Source organism: Sinocyclocheilus grahami, unplaced genomic scaffold, assembly GCF_001515645.1.
Source record: "Sinocyclocheilus grahami isolate Dianchi unplaced genomic scaffold, SAMN03320097.WGS_v1.1 scaffold497.1, whole genome shotgun sequence".
NCBI lineage: Eukaryota > Metazoa > Chordata > Actinopteri > Cypriniformes > Cyprinidae > Sinocyclocheilus > Sinocyclocheilus grahami.
This window is the reverse complement of record NW_015505676.1, coordinates 354,877-377,637: the sequence shown is the minus strand read 5'-3', so window position 1 is coordinate 377,637 and position 22,761 is coordinate 354,877. Positions and strand designations below refer to the sequence as shown.

Sequence of the window (22,761 nt, the reverse complement as noted above, 5' to 3'; positions counted from 1 at the left end):
CATATGTAAATAAGAGTTTTTTTTAATTTGTATTTATTTTCTATTATTATTGTGAGGGGGGCTGGTTAGGGGGACCAATTGGAACAATGCAGGGATATGTACAGTCAGCTGTTTATTATCATAAAATACCATCTTCAAGGTGATTAAAAAAGTTATCACTAGGTCAGGGTTTATGACCGCTGACTATTATCTTGTGCTATGCCATTACCATCTGATGCCACTATTATAAAAGTATGGCACTGCCCTCCATTTTTGAAAGGGATGTCAAAGTCTATTAAGTCAGCATAAACACTGACCAAACGTGAAATTATTCATTAAAAATAATAATTTACTTTTCTAAATAATAACATCCTGTGTTCAAAGCACTCAAAGATAAACACACTTCGTCCACAAATGTGTCCAGCTGTGATCTGCTTGCACCGTGTATTTAAGCAGCAAACGAAGGGAATGCAGTCGTGAGACGGGAGATTTTGCACAGTTATAGCTGGCATGGCCCTCATGTGTCAGCGGCAAGTGGACGGACACGCTTTGTGCTCACAAACACGAGGAACGGAGCGACTCCCACCGAGTGCGCTGAAGGCGTAACCACCAAAAAAAGACGTGCAGTTACAAACGGTAGCATTTTAACGATGCACGCGTAATTATTCTCAGAATCATAGCCCTATTTATTTGACTTTTATTAAAAAAATCTCAGTGTATTAGTCTTGTATGGTATAAGCAAAAATACAATATGCGCCTCTATAGCAGGTAATACGGTTTGGAGGTCTCGACGTTCCCTCGCGTCCATACAGTTCAGATGGAGCCTTTGCTTGCAACAACGTGACAAAGGAGCGTCGTACATTCATAGCCCCGCCCACGTGTCCAATAGCAGCGCGAGTTTCTCGTTGATGGGCGGAGTTTATGAGTAGTAGGCGGGGTAATGGCAGGTTAGGAGCCAATGAGAGACGGTTTCGGGAGTTGCTGGTTACACGTGATATTTGTTCCGAAAGCAAGAATGATTATGGTGTCCGTACACGGGTTAGTATCAGACAAGACCCGAGTTACAGTACTGCACTACAGTGTTGCACATATGCGACGATCCGTATGCAAGCTCTGAAAAGCAGGCTAAACTTCACTTTGGAGCATCTGGGATATTTTTATAAGGTAAGAAAAGCTGTCCTAATAGTTGGATCACTGCTATCATAATCTTGCATCGTATGTATCAATAACATTAGAATCTGTATTTGTCAATGAAAATGCTTTAAGCCTTTAAGCATTTAGCTTTTAGTCTATATTGTTGTTATTTCACTACGGATCTCTGATCACTGGTAAAATATTATATGGTAATTTTGGGATGTGCTGGATGACCATTGTATATAATGCCATTTGTCAATGACTTGGTTGTCTGTTTGACAGATGTAATGTCAATGTTTCAAAATACATCTCATTTTCAATGTTTGTATGAAGTCAGTAATTCCACAGGTCTACAAGATAGAGGGCTCGCATTCATCTAAAACCGAATGCACTGCTATTATAATCAGATCATAGGCAAACGACTAGACTAGTGAGTTTCCTAACTAATGAGAAGATTATTTTTATGTTTTATTTATTTTTTAATACTGTTTTCACCTGTTTTTCTTACCCTGACAAGTTTCAGTTTTCAATGCATATCATTGAAAACTGAAACTTGTCAGGGGAAAAAAAAACTGATGAAAGCAGAAAAAAAAACAATACATCAGGATATTACAATATTTCAGTTTCATGTTGAAAAGTTGAAAACAGCTCAGTTAGATCTTCCATAACAAAGAGTGAAAAATTTAAGGGGGTCTGAATACTTTCCGTACCCACTGTATATATATATATATATATATATATATATATACACTATATTTATATATACTATACTTTTTATTTTTAAATTCATTTAAATATTACAGTGACCCTCCCACTTTAAAATGTGTACATGGCTCTGAGCATCAACTGTATCATAATGACTGTATTAAAACAAGTGAATGTAAATACATCAGTGTGGTTCTTTATTGTCATTATAGGCCAGGATTAAAATGCAACACTGTGTGACAGAACTGCTGTATTCACTGTCCTCTGTGTGCACTTTGAAATGTTTCATGTCTCTTCATATCTCCAGGTGTGCAATTGTTGCTTATCCTGTTTTTATTATTATTATTTCCCATCAGACTCTTTGCAACTTTTAAGCAGATACATCCAGGACAATCGGACAAAGACCGTGTTTTAGCACAGCATATATTCAGGATAACCAAGGTCCCTTACAGATGCACAAGACAGATGTGATATATACAGTTATTCTGCTTCATCATGATGAGTAATGATAACTTCCAAACACCAGTGACCTGCGGCACTCATTCAGGGAAGGGAACAGCACATAAGGATGAAGGGGAAACCTACAGCAATGCTTCTCCTGGAATGACCAACAGCCAGTCTGTTTGTCCCAGACTGGACATCTCGGCAGTGCCCCAGCCGACGCACTCGGATGACACGGATGCCCACTCCAGTGGGAATGACTCGGCCGAGAGGGAGAGTGAAGGACACATGTGACGAGAAGCATCTACCTGCAGCTCCCACAATGGAAAGGGTTCAACCACAGAGACTACAGAAAGCAAGAGGTATGTGATATTTAAACTGAAATCTGTTTAACATGACTTTTATGTGGTAGGAAGATGGTTAAATTAATATTATAAATTGTCTTTCCAGTGTTTTCAGTATTTATTTATATGTACCGTTTGTATAAAAATGTGTACACTGCTGTTTAAAAGTTTGAATCAAGTAATTGATACTTTTATTCAACACATTAAATTGTTTTCTATTTTAAATAAATGCTATTCTTTTGAACTGTCAATTCATCAAATAATCCTGTGAATAATTTATTAATTTAATTTAATTTAGTTTCTACAAAAATATTAAGCACAAATGTTTTCAACAATAATAATGATAAGAAATGTTTCTTGAGGCCCAATCAGCATATTAGAATGATTTCTGTAGGGTCATGTGTCATTGAAGACTGGAGTAATGACAATTCAGCTTTGGATCACAGGAATAAATGATATTTTAAAGCATATTAAAATAGAAAAAGTTATTTTAAAGTGTAGTATTATGTCACAGTATTATGGAAGCCCGTTTCCGCCACTAAATAAAAAAAATATAATTCTGTAAGTCATAATAATGAGAAACTTTCTCAAAATTATGACTTAGTATCTCGTTATAATGAGAAACTTTCTCGAAATAATGACTTATTTTCTCATAATAATGACTTAGTATCTCGTAATAATGAGAAACTTTCTCATAATAATGACTTAACCTAATCCAAAAAAAAAAAAGACTTACTCGCCGCCTGCGTTCCGCAGAGTGACAGCACGCTAGCGCCATCTGTTGGTCAAAGCCATGCAGGAACACCGCTAACATTGCTTTGTTCTGTAATCTAAAGTGTATCATGCTATAGTCTGTCATTAAATAACGATTTCAGATCAATGATCTGTATGTAGTCTTTTGTGTACTAGTTACTCTGCCAGATAGTTATGGCTTCAGACATTCCAGACCAATATTTCAGTTAAGAAATCCAGGCATTTTATGAAGAAATGAAAGCCATTACACATATAAACTTAATTTATAGATGTGTATTTCGATGATTTATTACTTTTATTAGCTGTCCCTTTCATGCATCACATGCAATGTTAGCGGTGTTCCTGCATGGCTTTGACCAACAGATGGCGCTAGCGTGCTGTCACTCTTGCGTTCCGCAGGCGCCGAGTAAGTCTTTTATTTTTATTTTTTATTTTTTTGGATTAGGTTAAATCATTATTATGAGAAAGTTTCTCATTTTACGAGATACTAAGTCATTATTTCGAGAAAGTTTCTCATTATTTCGAGAAACTAAGTCATTATTATGAGAAACTAAGTCATTATTACGAGAAAGTTTCTCATTATAACGAGATACTAAGTCATAATTTTGAGAAAGTTTCTCATTATTATGACTTATAGAATTATATATTTTTTATTTAGTGGCGGAAACGGGCTTCCATACAGTATTGCTGTTTTTGATCAAATAAATGCAGCCCTGGTGAACATAAGAGGCTTTTTTTTAAAACATGCAAACTTTTGAGCAGTGGGTGTACATACGTATGTACAGATAAAATAGCTTGAATGCCATTGCAAAGTAATTTTGGATACAAATGTGTGAGTGAAAACTTATGTCACTGGTCTTTGAACCCCTTAAGTCAGCAAAGCGATAAAAAACAATGTGTATGCTCACACATTCAATTTAATAAACCAGTTGTAGGAGTTTGGTTAAGCTTGGTACATTTTGTTTCCGGAACACCTTTTCTTTTGGAACTGGTTGAGGCAATGGCATGATGATGCTTCACTTGGGGCAGATTAAAATTACATTCTACATGCAGTACTTTTTAGTAACAAGACGTCTCCGTGTGGATGGGACCTTACACATCAGGTTGTGAGCCTTCAGAAGAATCTAAGGCATTAATTCTTGCTCACTTCTATATTAAGATACATTCTCTGTGGCAGTGTCGTTCCTCTCTGGTAAAGTGGTATACATCTCATCCCAGGCGGCCACTCTGCTGCGCTGTAAACCCGAGAGGCTGCAGGGAGCAGTTTTTTCGAAGCTGCTCGCACCTCAGGACATCAGCACATTTTACAGCAGCACCGCTCCCTGTCACCTGCCGCCGTGGTCCTCCTGCGCAGGCACTAGTATGTGGAAGTTTTTTGACGGTTTGAATAGAGCGACAAAGCAAAGATAAAGAACCTTTTGTAAATCAGTTACAGATAGCTTTATTTGCCATAGACGGTTATAAAGCTGCCATGCACATGTCCTTAGACTCTGCTGCGCTGTAAACCCGAGAGGCTGCAGGGAGCAGTTTTTTCGAAGCTGCTCGCACCTCAGGACATCAGCACATTTTACAGCAGCACCGCTCCCTGTCACCTGCCGCCGTGGTCCTCCTGCGCAGGCACTAGTATGTGGAAGTTTTTTGACTGTTTGAATAGAGCGACAAAGCAAAGATAAAGAACCTTTTGTAAATCAGTTACAGATAGCTTTATTTGCCATAGACAACCCCTTCCGTCTCACGCCATATCAGCTGACCCTGAGGGACTCCGACACGTCCCAACCTGAGCCCTGCTGCCTCCTCATCGCTGAGAGAGTTCACTCTGGCTATGAGGGTAAAACAAGACAGTGTTAATGTCAAATGCTTTACCATTTAAACATTTGGGGTCAGTAGGATATAATATTTTGTGAAAGAAGTTAAAGGGGTCATATGATGCTTCTAAAAAGAACATTATTTGGTGTAATGAAATGTGTTTATGCGGTTTAAAGTTCAAAAAACACATTATTTTCCACATACTGTACATTATTGTTTCTCCTCTATGCCCCGCCTTTTTGAAACGCATCGATTTTTACAAAGCTCATCGATCTGAAAAGCGAGGTGTGCTGTGATTGGCCAGCTATCCAATGCTTTGTGATTGGCCGAATACCTCAAGCGTGAGACGGAAATGTTACGCCCCTCACATACTGTTGATGCTGTGTCTGGCCGGAGCGACGAGACATAAACATTAAAACCCATTACAAACGAGGCATTTGTTGCATCCAGTGGGGACATAATTACTGATTATAATGACTTGTACTGTCTTTTTACGCGTTGCGTTGCATTGCATCGCGCCGCGTAAACATAAAACTCTGTCTGCATTTGTGATCGGAGAAATGACAAACAACAAGTGCTACTCTACTGCCCAAAACTCGCGTTTGAATCATCAGTGGCAACGAAAAACACAGCGGCCTTGCATGAGTGGAAGCCCCGGCTTAGCGTGCGCTGAGGCCGGGATAGAGTGAGCTGAGGCGGGCTGGACTCCGCTTTGTCCACGGTGAAAGTTGATGTATTCCCTCAGCGACCAGCACGGATCAGCTCCAGGCATGACGAAGCGGATATCGTCCTCTTTTGGAAGACCAAACAACGTAGTTTCGCTTTCACAACGAAGCACACAGCGTCTTCAAGACATGGCTGCAGCGTCAACAATACTACAGTGAGAATAAAAGTTACGCCTTCTTTCTTTGCATGAACATTTGGGTGGCGTTATGCAAATATTCCCAGATCGTGACGTAGGTTTGTGGGGGCGTGTTAGAACGGTGCGTAGGTGTAAACATACAATATACACTCTCAATTAGATCATCCGAATACGAATTCGGGTTTTAGGTAGGCATGGTTAACTCTTAACTTTTATAAAGAATATCTCTTTGGTTTTGAGACTTTAGTGTTTGCAACTTTACAGATCTTCTTTATGCACCAAGAGCTTGTAACACTCCAAAGAGAAAGGAAAAATTTAAATCGCATCATATTAATGCTTTTTTTCATCAAGGACTAGTAAAAACATGTTATATAAATGCTGTATGGTGAGCATAAGACGTCTTACAAAAATATAAAAGAAATCTTACCAACCCCAAACTTCTGATTGGTAGTTTACTTATTGTGTGTTAGAAATCTGAAGCTGTCTCACTGTTATCAAAGTATAATCTTAACACTTAAATAACAAGCAGGTTGACAAGAAACTGGTCTGTTTCACTGTTTCATCTAATAAGAATAGATTGTAATTGCTTTGAACATTCTTAATTTGTCTCTTTAATTATTGAAAGTAATTTTTGTGTCTCTATAATTACTTGTCAAACGTGCATATAACTGAAAAATCACCCTTATGTAAGTGTAATATTGACACTTAAGCATACTTTGCACACTGTTCTTGTATTCTGTGTCTGTTCTAATGTTTCCGTATTTTTTCCTAACAGCACCTCGCATCCCAGCAGACAAGATAATTTTTACCACCAGTCACACCCCAAACTGTCTGTTCCAAGAGATCGATGAAAGGTTTGCATTTTTGCCTAGAGCTGTTTCACATGTTTACTCTCGCTGTCTCTTTTGAACAGTGGCATAAACCTTCTTTGCTCTCATTTGCAGGGCAGTGCCATTATTAGGTTACTTGCCTCAGGACTTGGTTGGGAAGCCAGTGCTTATTTACCTGCATCCAGAAGACGGACTCCTTATGGTGGCCATCCACAAAAAAAGTGAGTGGCTCATTCTGAATACAGGAAAGATTCAATGGTGAATATTTGCAAAGAAGAATTAATTGATGTAGTTTCCGTCCTTCCTTCATCAGTTCTCCAGTTTGCAGGGCAGCCATTCGACCACTCGCCCCTGCGCATGCGTGCACGAAGTGGGGAGTACTTGACCCTCGACACCAGCTGGTCATTCTTTATCAACCCCTGGAGCAGGAAGGTGGCTTTCATAGTGGGACGCCACAAAGTTCAAACGTAAGTGACTGCACTTCATATAGCAATCGAACAAGCACAAAAAAAAAAAATCAACATCTAAGCTACCGCATAGCAATGCCCTGGCAGCCACTCTCATGACATACTCATGAACTAAAACTGATGTCTACTTTTAAGTGGTCGGATTTGGATTATATTACGGATTTGGAGTCACAGATTGGATCGTATTTTGGATCAGCAAGAAAAAAATATTTCATTGTAACTTCGCTTGCCATTTATTACTTAAAGCTAATTACTACTTTGTTACCACAGCAAAAACTACTTGACTAACTAAGAAAGTTCAAACATGATTAAAGACAATTGAACAGCCAGTAAAGAATAAGAACAATTAAACAAATTGCAAGTATTCATAAATAAAACAACAACGTTAAAAATCAAATAAGGTCGGTAGTATTCAGGTACAGAAATGTAACAGTTAAGTGTAAAATAATACTGCATAGTGTTCACTGTATAAATAAAATATAGATTAATCTTTGTCAAAGCTGTATTTTGTGGTTTGATTAGCATTGATGACAACAGCAGATATTTACAGGATGCTGTCCCTTTAAGACTTGATGCACGGATCCGATATAATGATACTCATCCGATTTCTTTCTCAGCTGTTTTCATTCACTTAAGACATAAATGACTGCGTTTACTAGAATTATTATCAAGATGGATATTTTGTCATAATTTTATGTGTATGCGTCTCTTCAAACACAAGGAGATGCGAAACAGTTCGGTGTTCTCTCTTCGTGTGCGCATACAAGACGAGTGCGCGAGTACTGAATCAATTCTCTTTCACCTCTTCTTGCGCTGGAATGGTTTAAAATGTCTTGAGTGTGTAAACATACAAGTGATAAACCTTCACTCTATTATGGGTAATTTTGCAATTAATCAACAGATCACATGCGTGCTGAACCGTGTGGATAATGCATCAACTACGATCCATTCAACCTCTAAAGTGGTCCCACAAAACTTGTGTACCATCCCTTCCTTTCTGTAGGAGTCCACTGAATGAAGATGTGTTCACTGCCCTGGAGGGCGGGGATGTGAGAACCATGTCCCCAGATGTGCCACAGCTGAATGAGCTGATCCACAGGGTCCTGGTGCAGCCCGTTCATGCCAGCAGCTCACAGGGGTACGGCAGCCTGGGCAGCAGTGGCTCGAACGAGCACCAGCAAAGCGCCACTTCCTCCTCTGAGAGCAACGGACATGCTTCCGAGGACCAGATCAAGTCCAGGAAACCAGTGAGGGAGTTTATCTTTTTTCAATCCAGATGTACACATAACAGTATTTAACATTACATAATAAAATAAACAACAACATACACTAACGTGCAGTGTGCCAACTTTTGCTAGCTAGTGCATGCCAGGGCCAGTTTCATTTTCACTGTCACTTCCGGGGCTTAATCATGCCTCGTCTGTGCTTCCTTGGGGCCAATAGCCAGGGATTTTTAGCCCGCCGAATACCTTCGTCCAAAGCGGTCCAACCGGGGCTAGGGGAGTGGTCATGAACAAGGGTGGAGTTTATCTGAGTTAGGAGATGGTTGGCACCGCTTCTCATTTCCTGTGTTTTCATATCAAGCTACCAGCTAAAATCAGCATTTAAAACATTTGAAACAATTTAAATTTATTAGCTCCAGTCTCCTTCAGATATGGAACGATATTCCGGACAATTTTCAAATAGAATAGCAAATTGTATTTTCAATTGCGTTTTCAATATGTGGACGCATAAATTGTGACATAATCCAAATGCAATTGCAAATCCTGCATTAGCGTTTGCATTTTCGCTTTCGCGAACGCACAGTGACTGCCCAATTTCAAATGAAAAAGCAAAGTCCATTTGCAACTGTATTTCCCATGTCTTAGGAATTACGAGCCTGTCATATTTAAATAGCAATATTAATTACCACGTCTGCTTTTTCACTCTCGCTGCATCGCGCATGTAACCTGCCAAAACTCAAATGGAATCGCAATTCCTTTTGCGTTTGAATTTCTATTAGATAGGAATAAGATATAGGTTGCAAATAGGTAAATACATGTAGATTTGCTCTGTTTGTTTGCTTAAGTGCATCAAGTGCGGTGCAAACGGTAAAAGGTCTTGAGGCAGTTGTGACACGCTCTCTATTACGGATTAAAAGTGTAAGTGAGAGTAAACAGTGAGAGATGCAGAGACAGGTGAAAAGCGTTTGGTTTATAGTGAATATTGACCTATTGTGCGTACCGTTGTGGCTCCCGCTGTTAGCAGGGGATAATCGCTACATTTGGGGTAAAAAACACATAATTATGTATTGTGCCAAGAAGATTGCACTGTTTGTTCGTTCACACAGGTACGAAACTGATTGGTAGCTGCCTTTAGCGGAGCCTTTACCGATTACCTCCATTGATCAGAGCATTCGGCACGGTCGTCTGTGAGTGACGTCACCTCCCAACACAAACACGCCCCCTAGTATAGCCCCGCCCCCTCACATTGATTGACAGCTTTCCGTGTAGACGTCGGAAATTCAAATGCAAAAGGAATTGCGATTCCATTTGAGTTTTGGCAGGTTACATGCGTGACGCAGCGAGAGTGAAAAAGCAAACTGGTAATTAATATTGCTATTTAAATATGACAGGCTCGTAACTCCTAAGACATGGGAAATACAGTTGCAAATGGACTTTGCTTTTTCATTTGAAATTTGGCAGTCACTGTGCGTTCGCGAAAGCGAAAATGCAAACGCTAATGCAGGATTTGCAATTGCATTTGGATTATGTCACAATTTATGCGTCCACATATTGAAAACACAATTGAAAATACAATTTGCTATTCTATTTGAAAATTGTCCGGAATATCGTTCCATATTCAGAGACCAACAAGTTTCTGATTGCGATCTGATGTGAATTCTGTTCTCTTTGTGTGAAATGTATTATATGCGATGCTAAAGGCTATGTATGCTAACCATCGGCATAATAATAAATACACATTATTCTAATGAAAATACCAGAGACCGCTGGAAAAACTTCATATCAAGACAAATCATATGATTTTTGTAGGCTATTTATTTGGCTTCTTATTTGTTCTGTCTTTGCTGTGTCTTTGTTGATATCAGACTTCTGCATATGTAACAAATTTCATATCCTTTTAAAAACATATAACTCCGGTTTTCAGTCTGTGAGCTCCCTCTGTTGCTTTGGCTGAAAGGATAACAGTAGTGAGACAGGACTTTGCCTAAACATCCTCACATTATATAATTTTGTGGAAAATTTATGTTAATTCTCCTTCTTTCTAAATAAGTTGATGCAAACATATGAAGGTTTTTCTATTGTGTTATACGTGTATGCTTTTGGACTTAAATGGACTAAGTTGTTTTGTGCATTTCTATAATTACAAATAAACCGAGCATACTAAGCAAAGTATGTGTGTTCTCTTTTTATGTAGAATAATTATACATATTAGCTGGATTTAATGCCACTGATATGCACTTCTAACACAAATTGGAGCACAGTGGAAATGCAGCATGATTTTGGCCTCACACCTCATTGCCCTGGCACTCACTGGCCCGACAGTGGAAAAGTGGCTAGTGGGTCCTCAGGGTTGAAGACTTCTGATTTATAGGTTGTATGTAAGGTACTGTATGTGTATTGGATATGTGGTCTCATTCTTTCACTGTGTTTTTCAGATATCTGGAGAGCTTTAATGTCCCAGGTACAGTGAAGAGGACGTGTGGCTCATCATCCTGTACAACTTCTTCTACCTCTGATTATGATAAACAAAGGGAAGGAGCTGGAGCAACTGAAGGTCAGTAAAGGATTGCTAAAGGATAATGGGATATTCACCCAAACACATCATATAAGTATTCATAAAGTCAGAGTCAAAGAAGCAGACTTATACAACCAACCACTATTGGTATTCTTTCAGTATCAGCTAATAACGGTGTATGTTTTGTATTTAAATGTATAGAATTAAAGTTCACTCTTCCATTTAGACATAGCAGAGACTCTTGTGGTGACCAAGGGTTCAAAGGTTGTCCCTGCAGCACCAGCGCACCCCCTAACCCCTCTGGCTCTGCACTGTAAGGCTGAAAGTGTTGCGTCGGCCACCTCTCAGTGTAGTTTTAGCAGCACCATTCTTCACGTTGGTGACAAGAAGCCACCTGAATCAGGTCTGAACACTTTTTCCAGGCTAATCTTGTCATTGACCTACAGGTGCATCTCAGAGGGCCACAAACTGATCACCTCCATGCCACGCCGAATTGAGGCAGTAATTAAAGCAAAAGGAACCCATACCAAGTGTTGAGAACATGTACAGTAAATTAACATACTTTCCAGAAGGCCAACAAATCACTAAAAATGTTTTTTTTTATTGGTTTTACACGAGTTTCACAATTTGAGTTGAATTACTGAAATAAATGAACTTTTCCACAACATTCTAATTTATTGAGATGCACCTGTATATACATGATTTGCCGTATATTAAACGATAGGCTTTGCAATCTCAAAGCAAGCAATCTACTCTCTCTGATCTACATCCAGACATTGTTATGATGGAGGAGCCGCCAACCACCCCAACACCTTCCACATCAGCCCCACCCACCTCCATCACTTCTCCCATGCCTGTGAATCCCCAGCAGGCCATGTCCTCCACTGCTCCTGTTCCTGAGAAAGAAAAGGAGAAGGAGAGAAGAAGTGGAGGTAATGCCGGGAAGGGCCTCACGAAGGCGGTGTTATCTGCACATACCCAGCAAGAAGAACAAGCCTTCCTCAACCGTTTCAGAGACATCAGCCATCTGCGGATGGTTCAACCCAGCGGGCCACCACAGCGCAGACACACGTCTACACCTGGCGCAAAAGGTAACAACTTTTTATAGTTGTTTATAGGTCGAATTTGTCTGTCTGACTTCTTTTACCTTCACCTTTAATATTTGGCTTGTGCCATTTAGGAGTGAACTGCTCCCAGAACTATCCTTCAGTGGGCAACAGCAGCTGTCGTCGGCATGGTAGAGGTGGGAAAAGACGGAAACACCAAGTAGATGGCAACACACAGGACAGTCCTTCCCCTCTGGACCTAGTCTCTATAGAGGATCCAATCCTGCAGCAGTAAGACCCAACCTCCCCTCAGTCCAGCAGTCTTCCACTTCTTGGCCACCATCTACAGCATCCCAGACTAGCGGTACTCCCATGATGACCTCCTTTCCCCCAGACTACATGCCTATGTTCCCCATTTCATCACCTTTCTCAATGCCCCAGATGGGAATATATCCTTCTTTGCAAGCAGGAGTCCCTAGATTCCCCATGCAAGGCTTTACTTCAGTGATGCCACCAGTCATGACCTTCATGTTGCCAAACTATATGTTTCCACAACTCGGTTATCCAGGACCACAGTTGAACCCAGCCAACTCGCAGCTCGGTGGGCAACTGCTTGCACAAATGAACCCCTTGGGTCAGTTCCCTTCCTCTGCTGTTGGTTTACCATCGTTCAATCCTGCAATGGGACAGTTCAATCAATTGGGCTCCCAAATGAATCCTGCCATGCCTACAATGATTCCCCAGCAATTCTACAACCCAAATCCCCTGTACACTATCCCCAACTCTCAATCAATGCCTGCAGGAAACACCAATACTGTGCCACATGGACCGTCTCGCTCCAGCACACCCCAGTCTACCGGGCAACAGGCTGGCGAGAGAGAAGGGGCAGGATCTCCCCTATTTCAATCCCGATGCGCCTCCCCTCTCAATCTTTTACAATTTGAGGAATTGCAAAGCAACAGAACAGACACTATGCAACAGGAACGCAAGGGGGCGGGATTGTGGTGCAAATTTCCAGCAATCGCAGCAATACTAAAGATGGCCAACTCGATGACAGTGTAAGTATTAAGAACCTTTTAAAACAATTTTTTTTCCATTATCTTGCTGCTTTGCTAACTTTGAGTTAATGTCTATTAGCCTGAAGTCAATGAGTCCAACCAGGATGCCATGTCGACTTCCAGTGACATGCTGGACTTACTGCTGCAAGAGGACTCCCGCTCGGGCACTGGCTCTGCCGCCTCAGGCTCTGGATCATCAGGATCAGGATCAGGGTCAGGGTCATTTGGATCTGGTTCGAATGGGTGTAGCACATCTGGAAGTGGCACTAGTGAGTCATTTACTATTAGTAACTTGCTTTATTCTTAAAATTATTCTTTAAGTGTTGAATAGGGTTGGGTACCAAACTCGGTACTTTTAAGGGTACCAACCGGATTGCATCGGTACTACCAAGTACAGATTCACATTAAATCAATCGGTGTCAAATTACGTTAAAGAGAGAGAGATCCTGTGACGTCATGTCACCCCTGCATCTCATTCAAACACAAAACACAGGGCAAACCGAAATGTTCTGAAGTGTGGTTACATTTCTAGGGCCATATGGTTTCTGCGAAAATGCGGACGGGATCGCAGAGTCCATTCATAAAAACGGAATTTACTCTATAGTGTGGAATGCCACGGAATTCATACATTTTTGGATGAATAAATCAAAAATAGGTCGCGATTTGGACTAGTGTCTGTGAATATTAAAACGCAAAAAGACGGTTTAAATATGAATCCTGCATGTTCCGCTTCCCTCTGTATGTATGAATGGCGGAGATGTGATTTTGTTTACTACACAAATACTAAAGCACGCGTGATGCTCGCAGTGATTTTCGGCCTCTGTGTCTCACTATATGACGACATAAACACATGAACTTGATTGCCAGATCTGCTGTGAGAGTCACTTAATGAGAATTTTACTGTTTCATTTGAGAAAACTAGCATCATATCATACTGTATTCACTCACACAGAAACTTGTCCAACCTGTCAAAATAAAAGTACAGTTTAACATGTAACAGAAATATTTTACTCTTGTATTACTTTTGTACAGTGTAATGTACGTCTTTATATATTCCATTTTCTGCCAAATTTAAATAAAACAATTAAATGATAAAAATAAATATTACAACCAGATTAACAACTTAACTGTAGAAATAAATAATACAATTATTATTAAAACTTCTTTAAAGGAATATTCACAAAAATGTTTCTTTTATGTATTAATTTAAACAGTAAACAGTGTTTGTTTGCCAAAATATAAAAGGGTTTAATTTTCATTTAATAAAAAATAAATAAATGTTTAATGCCTTAAAATACAAGAATTTATGGAAAAAAAAGAAAGAAAGAAGGAAAGAAAGAAAAAGATTGTAGGGCCCTATTGTTCAAATTGATGAAATTGAGAGTTTTGGACTTATTTTTTTCACTGAAATTAATGTTTTTGTTATTACACAGAGAGTAAAGTACTGAAAAAAGGTACCGTTGGGTACTGGCACTGAATTTCAGGTACCGATACCGGTACCGTACCGATTAAAATGTGAACGGTATCCAACCCTAGTTTTGAGACATAAAAGGAGACATTTAGAAGAATTGTACTGATTGCTTTTTCCATGCATTTTTTTTCTTTGGATTTTTTTATCTCAGGGAGCAGCAATACTAGCAAGTACTTTGGAAGCATTGACTCATCAGAGAATGATCACAATCATAAACCAGCATCTAAAGATCTGGGAGGGGAACAGTTCATAAAGTTTGTCCTGCAGGACCCCATCTGGCTCCTCATGGCAAACACGGATGACAAAGTCATGATGACATACCAGATTCCCATCAAGTAAGGCCATTTTACCTGATTGCTTAGGAGCTAATCTCCTACTAGCTTAACCTAAATGAATATAAATGAATATCGGCTTTATTTTGAATACAAATCTATCCAAGCAAACTTAGTTCTAAGTGTTTAATTTCAACCCTGTTCTGACAGATCTTGCCGGTTATGTACAAATAGCAAAAACCATGTCCAAAGACCTTGATTAGTTGGTACAGGTGTATTTAATTGAGATCAAACTAATTCTAAAGCTGTGTCTCATTTAGAAGGCTGCACCCTCCGGAGGTCGAATCCTCTGGAGGTCGCATCCTCTGTAGGATGCATATACGAAGTGTCCTCAACCTAGAATTAAACGAGACGGCCTTCGTAGGACAGGCGGAAAAGGAAACCGGAAGTATCACGTTGCTATGCCAACACATTTAGAGCATGGTTGCGCTCTCACACTACTTAAACGAAGGAAAATTATTTCTACATTTGGAAAGTAATTTGAAAAAAAAAAATGCTTTTACTTGTTTTATTTTGTTCAATGTTTGAGGAGCTGCAGCGTACGTACAGCAGGCATCTATTAGAGAAAAAAAGGAGGAGGATATTAAAAACAAAGTTTATCCGTTTTTACCGAGGCGAATTAAGGTAAGTTGTAAACACATCTGCGCTTGTGTGTACGTTACATCTGCCGGCGCCGGCCTTTTTCAAATTAACAACGGTTGTTCACGGCGACGCAAAGAATTGTGGGTTATCTGTAGCAGCGAAGGATACACCTCATGCATCCTCCGAATTCCTGTGAAAGAAGGTCGCATTCGAAGGTCGCATTCGGAGTGTCCTACTTGCTTTTCTGAAATGAGACAGCCTCGATGACGTATGCAGCCTTCAAATGCGACCTCCGGAGGGCGCAGCCTTCTAAATGAGACACAGAATGAGTTCAAGTCTTTAATTGTGAGTTTGGATATCACAATTACAATGTGATTTTGGTGGGAATTGAATCGACTCGCTGGGCAATTTCGTATACCTAATACAAGTAGACTTGTGTGTAGCACAAACTCCACCAGAAGAGTGCATTAATTCATATTTGTGTGTGTTTACAGAGACAGAGAATCAGTACTGAAAGAAGACAGAGATGCCCTCAAAGCTGTTCAGAAGCATCAACCTCACTTCACTGAAGAGCAGAAGAAAGAGTTAACGCAGGTCCACCCTTGGTTTCAAACCGGCTGTCTACCAAAGGCCATCAATGTTACAGTAAGTAGCTCTTAACTAAAAAGACATAAAGGCACTTTTAGAAAGTAGGTACCAACATTTCACTTCTTTCTAGTTCTGCCCATATTCTGTTGCAGTTCTCACTGCATGTTTTTTTTTTAAATTTGGTAATTACCCAGAATGCCTTGCAAAAAACTCTTATCAACTCAGCCTACTGAACAATATTAATAAAAAGTTCAACTGAGTTAAAAAAAACTATTTTATTAAATGTTTTTATGCAGTTTAGAGTATTGTTAGCTTAGCAACATGCCAACATGCAGTAGTGCTAATTTATGTATCCTACATGCAAATTATAAGTTATTTCTTTTCTTCGCAGTCTTGCACAGGATGTGAATCTCCCCCAGATTCCTCGAATCCTACTCCATTCGATTTGGACTTTCATGAGATGGATCTCAGCATGGTTTTGGGAGAGGAGGTAAAACAACAAGATACATTTATCACTGCTGAAACAGCCTTTCCCTTGAGCCCACCTTCATCTGATAATGAGCAGAGAGACAATCAGGCCAGCGCAAGCACATAGAAGTGGGCCATGGAGGAGGTGGAAGTGACATCATGAGTGAAGGTGAGGCGGGACTGTTCCTGTGTTCCTGCCTCATAGAATTTTGGGACCAAGTTTAAAGTGTGGAACGTTTCTAATCAGTATCAATGGCTCATTTTTACATAATTCTTTGAAATTATGAATAATTTGTAGCTTCATAACCAGGCCTCTGAATAATAAAAGAAGAAGGGGATAAAAAAACTTCCTTTCATTTTCGTAGCTTAAAGGAGCACCTTTTGAATGTCAACCTATAGCACATGGTGGATGTTGTTGTTGTTGTTGCACTATGTTCTGCTTCCAAGTTATTCATGAATCTGCATGGCATTATCTATCCCATGCACTGTTTCATAATTATTCATGACACCGTGTGACCTTTCCCTATAACAGGTTTATAGAATTATTAACAGCTGGACAAGGAATTTACTGTTCAACTTCACATAAGTTAGAAGTTAGATGTGGTTTGACACTGTTTTGTTTTTAAATACACCCTTTCCAGTATGGGTTTCCAGTCTGTGTCAGTTTTCGAAACCGTTCCACACAGTTCCCGGAAATTGTGGATGGGGAAAAATAGGTTCCAGTCTGACCCTAAAAGCTGGCTGGTCTGTAACCAGGAACCCTGTGATGGGGAATTGTTGACGTCTTTGAAAATCTCATTGAGCAATGTAATAACGTTGGTTTTCAGTCGGTTGATTTTCATTTTGTTTCTCACCAAGGCCTGGGTCTGCCACCAAAACACAAAATATTTTGGTTGAAAAGAAGTCATTTTCTGGACAAATTGCCAAAACATTGCAAGTCGTTGTCCGATTGTACATGTTTTTGCGTTACTGTAATTGTAACTAACCTCAGTACTCAAGGGGGCGAGTTACCTTCAAATGTCAATTTTATATGTTGTGTTTTTGAATTGCTATCTTAAGACATTCAAAATGCATTTAAGAGTTCCTGCTAAAAGCCTTTATGTTGACGTTGCACTAATGTTGAGTATATTTAATTTTCAATCCATGGTGCCAGCATCACAAACCCCATTCTTTTCTAGTAGTGTTAAAACATTTATTTATTTGTTTATATCCAAATATTTATATCCAAATATGGCTTTAAAAAAAAGAATGTATTTTGATGTGTGCAGTTTTGAATCACTACACACATTTTAAGGAGCTTTTGATACTATTAAATCCATAAATTGGAAGTAATTGGCTGTCAGAGAATTTTACTCTGTTGTTAATTTGCCCTTATTTTCAAGAGCGATACAATTATATCTTAAAGCCATCCAGATTAGCTTGACATTCCTTTTGTTTCACTGTATTGTCCATTGAAGCACAAGGATACTATTTTTAGCATCTAGTGTCTTTTTTTAGTTCCACAACAAATGCAGGACTGCATTATTCACAAACCCAGTTTAGGGTTTAAAAAAAACAAGACAAGTACTTCCCTTTTCCTGTTGCCCTCAGATTTATTTGCGAGGGTTTTTCAAAAGCTTTTCTGTGAAAGCAGACAGGCCCAATCAGTTTACATGCAGTACTGTTCTGTTGAATGTGCAGGAATTGTAAATTGATTTTGTACATTTGCAAGACCTCGAGTCAGTCTTTTTTTACTTAAACATGCTTGTACATTTTATTTTTTATTTTTTTGCCTTGAACCTAAATAAATATGTTTTTAGTAATCCGTTTTGGCAAACCGTGAGTTTTTCTTAATTAACTTGACTGATTTAATCTTCATAGTCACTAGAGGGTGTAGTAACATATCTGGCAACATCCGGATTATATTCTTTGCTTGGATTATATTCACCCAAAACAAATATTTCCAAGACTTTGACTCCTCTTTCATTTTCCAAAGGCAACCTGTTTTCACAACCCAAGTTGTTGATATAAATGTGCGTATTTGTGTCTGTGCGAGGCGACATAAGGAGAAAAAGGGAGCATTCCACTTTCTCTGCCGACTTTCCTAAGCTTAAATCTGTAGTTTCCATCAGCTCAAGAATGCAGTTCAGACTGTCTCATGACTCTCGTTTCCATGTTTCAAACTGTCCAGAGTAACAAAACCGTCAGGTTTCTGTAAACTCTTCTAGTTGATCTCTGTGAATATTTACAAAGATCTTTGAAAAATCTTTGAGATGAGAAATTAGATATATATGAGAAATGAGAAATGAGAAGCGAGGAGCTGTTTGTTGTTGGCGTTGTGTGATGGAGGGTTTCTTATTCAAACCATAATGAGACAGGAGATGACTATAGCGACATGTTTCATCCCAACAAGCTGTTTGTGTAATGAGTGATGGCAGTTGTGCATTGCAGTCCTGTTTTTATTCATATCATCAGCATTTTAAACACTTTGCAAGTTTAGATTTTTACTTGATTTTATTAAATTTTTTATAACTTATGAACAAAGTAACATAGGTTAATATATACTTTAAAAAATGGTTCACCAATTAAATGTATTTTTTTGTCCCTCATCCTTGTGCCATTCCAAACTTTCTTCCACTGAGCCTAAAAGGAGATATTTTGAAGAATGGTCATGATGTTCTGTTCCATACAGTGAAAGTGAATGGTGACCAGCTGTCAAGCTCCAAAAAGTACCTTAAAAGTCAATACATTATGCCATATTTGACATCATTAACACTGAACAGCATTAGTTCCTGAATTGAACAGTTAGTTTAGGACACAAGTTTGACATTTCTGAAGAGCTAATGAAATTTGAAAGCTGTAGCAAAATTTTCAGTGAATAATGCCTACAATTCTGTGTTTTTCAGACAAAGCAATCATACACTGTAAATGATCCCAATTTTGATGATAAAAACCTGTTTGGTTAACTGTAACGGGACATTTGCTAAATACATTTACAGTTTTTTAAATGAAAATTTACAGTGAGTAACATTAAATCGACATTCCCTGAATTCGCAGTGTGACATTTCACATTAAATGTTGATGTTTTTTACTTTTTTTCTTGTTAAATTATGTTTATTGCATTATTTTAGTGTCACCTGTGTTTCTATGGTGGTTCTCAGTATATTATATGTGCAAAACACATTCTAATACTTCAGTAGGTTGATATATTATCACTTAATGACAGATATTTATTTACTGTGAATTAAAGTTCAATCCGTAAAACCTAAAATGTTACTAATATATATATATATATTTTTGTTTGTTTGTTTGTTTGTTTTTTTTTGTTTTATTTTAGTGTCACCTGTGTTTCTATGGTGGTTCTCAGTATATTATATGTGCAAAACACATTCTAATACTTCAGTAGGTTGATATATTATCACTTAATGACAGATATTTATTTACTGTGAATTAAAGTTCAATCCGTAAAACCTAAAATGTTACTAATATATATATATATATTTTTGTTTGTTTGTTTGTTTTTTTTTGTTTTTTGTTTTTTTGACAAATGGACACAAGCCATGGACTACTTTTATGATGCTTTGTTGTCCATTTGAAGCTCAACTGCAGCCATGTTCATTCATTTTTATTGTATAAAAAGTAGCAGCATAAACATTCTTCAAAATATCTCCTTTTGTATTTCACAGAAGACATACAGGTTTGAAATTACATTAATGGTGGAAAATGATGACATACTCTTAATTCTTTAACAAGTCTTGTAGTCTTGTTTAATTAATATGTCAGACCATAAAAATTCACTAAGCTACTCCAACATTTTTCACCCTTCCTTTATCTCTAAAGTCATGTTCTACTGCCAAATGTAATTATGAAATCTCTGTAAATTCCAGTATTTTTTCCACTTCAAGACCTCCATGGATAAACGATATATCCCCCACCAAGTTTCGGTTGATTCCTCATCGGGTTTCTAATTCTGTCTTGTCTCTTTGCCAAGAATACATTTTGATGGATTGTTTTTGCAGTGATACTCAAACTCTTGACATTCCTCCAGGTCTTCAAGCCATGTTGGCTCAACACCACTCCTCTCCTCCCCCTTCACTCGTCAGCCAGACTTCACGCTACCTTCACCCCCCAGCAAATGTCCCACGTCACCACATTCTTGTGCTGTTGTCTGTCATCACAACTCCAATCACATCCCAGAGAGCACAAATGCAACCAGATGCCAAGTACAACACACAGTTAGCAGCATCTACAATGGATTCACATGATACAGTTTGAATGTGTTTTCATTATTATTGCGTTTGGCTTTGTACTTTACTAACAATGCTTAGCTTTAGATCTTTTTTCATCATTCATTAATTAAACTGTGTTGTCCTCATGCTGTCCTCCTTTGAGAACTGCTCATCTGCTGTGATCTTTTATGAGATTTATATTTCTTCTGAAGGTTTTATGTGGACGTTTCCCTGTACAGGCCCCTGTAATGTCGATTGAAAGTCAAGAGCTACAACAGAACACCATAAAGGGTAAATTCTTCAAACAACGTGACTCATTCCCTTTACTCTGACCAGATACAGATAGATAGCATGAATGTGTTTTCAAGACTAAGGTTGCTTATCCCAATAACAATCAGAAGTGCCTTTTCATCTTAAAGGAATGTTCTGGGTTCAATACAAGTCAAGCTCTATGGACAGTATCTGTGTAAATCTTGATTTACTACAGAAAATTATTTCATGACTCAAAGAACATGAAATCAATGTTGTTATATAAAATGAAAACGATTAAAAATAGTTTCAATTCTTTAAAATAAAGAATTAGAATTAATTAGAATTAAAAATAAATATTAGATGAAAAACTTCCACTTAAAATGAATTTAATTAAAATGTAACAACATTTAACAACAATTAGAAATGCTGACTTGTCCACTAAAATAAGTTGAAGTACTAAAATTACTAAAACTAAAACTGAAATAAAAATAACAGAAACACAAAATAAATAACAGAAAAAGTTACTAAAGATTATTTAAACTGAATATATATATATATATATATATATATATATATATATAACAACAACAGTGTGAAGACTGAAGAGTGTAAAGACCATCGACTCTACTGTGCGACTCCACCCTGCAGGGAAATAAGTATCGCTTTTGATTCATCCTCTTTTCTACACCTTGCTTTACTTCTGTTACAGTTTTTCTGACCAACTCTTACTATGTGTTTCCATATCCCTACTATTACTACCACTCGCAAACCACGCATCACACACTACAGGCAGCACAATCCTAACAACTTGCGCACTTTGTCTATGTCTGCTAATACACTATACTTTATTTTTCTGTTGATCGAATTGTCAGTCTGCAGGAAACAAAGCAGATTTCATTACATCTATTACTAGTCATTCAAGACTAAACCTCATGGCCCTGACAGAGACGTGGATCAAACCAGAGGACACTGCTACTCCTGCAGCACTCTCCAATAATTTCTCATTTTCCCACACTTCCCGTCTGACTGGAAGAGGTGGAGGTCTGCTTATCTCTGGTCTGCTTATCTCTAATGATTGGAAATGTATTCCTTTACCTTCTCTGGGTATTAACAGCTCCTTTGAATCACATTCAGTCACTATTACCCACCCTTTTAAAATCCATTTTGTAGTTGTTTATCTACCCCCAGGACCACAAGGTAACTTAACTCTTACTATGTGTTTCCATATCCCTACTATTACTACTACTCGCAAACCACGCATCACACACAATAGGCAGCGCAATCCTAACAACCTGTGCCTTTTGCCTATGTCTGCTAATACACTACTTTCTTTTTCTATTGGTCTCTGGAATTGTCAGTCTGCAGTAAACAAAGCAGATTTCATTACATCTATTACTAGTCATTCAAGACTAAACCTCATGGCCCTGACAGAGACGTGGATCAAACCAGAGGACACTGCTACTCCTGCAGCACTCTCCAATAATTTCTCATTTTCCCACACTTCCCGTCTGACTGGAAGAGGTGGAGGTCTGCTTATCTCTGGTCTGCTTATCTCTAATGATTGGAAATGTATTCCTTTACCTTCTCTGGGTATTAACAGCTCCTTTGAATCACATTCAGTCACTATTACCCACCCTTTTAAAATCCATTTTGTAGTTGTTTATCTACCCCCAGGACCACAAGGTAACTTCTTGGAT

The 22,761-nt window shown here is 38.5% G+C and overlaps 1 pseudogene; it reads left to right on the top strand.

Annotated features, from left to right (window-relative positions):
• Window positions 1–952: 952 nt before the first annotated feature.
• Window positions 953–20,823, top strand: LOC107554297 (period circadian protein homolog 2-like; annotated as a pseudogene).
• The last annotated feature ends 1,938 nt before the right edge of the window (window positions 20,824–22,761 follow it).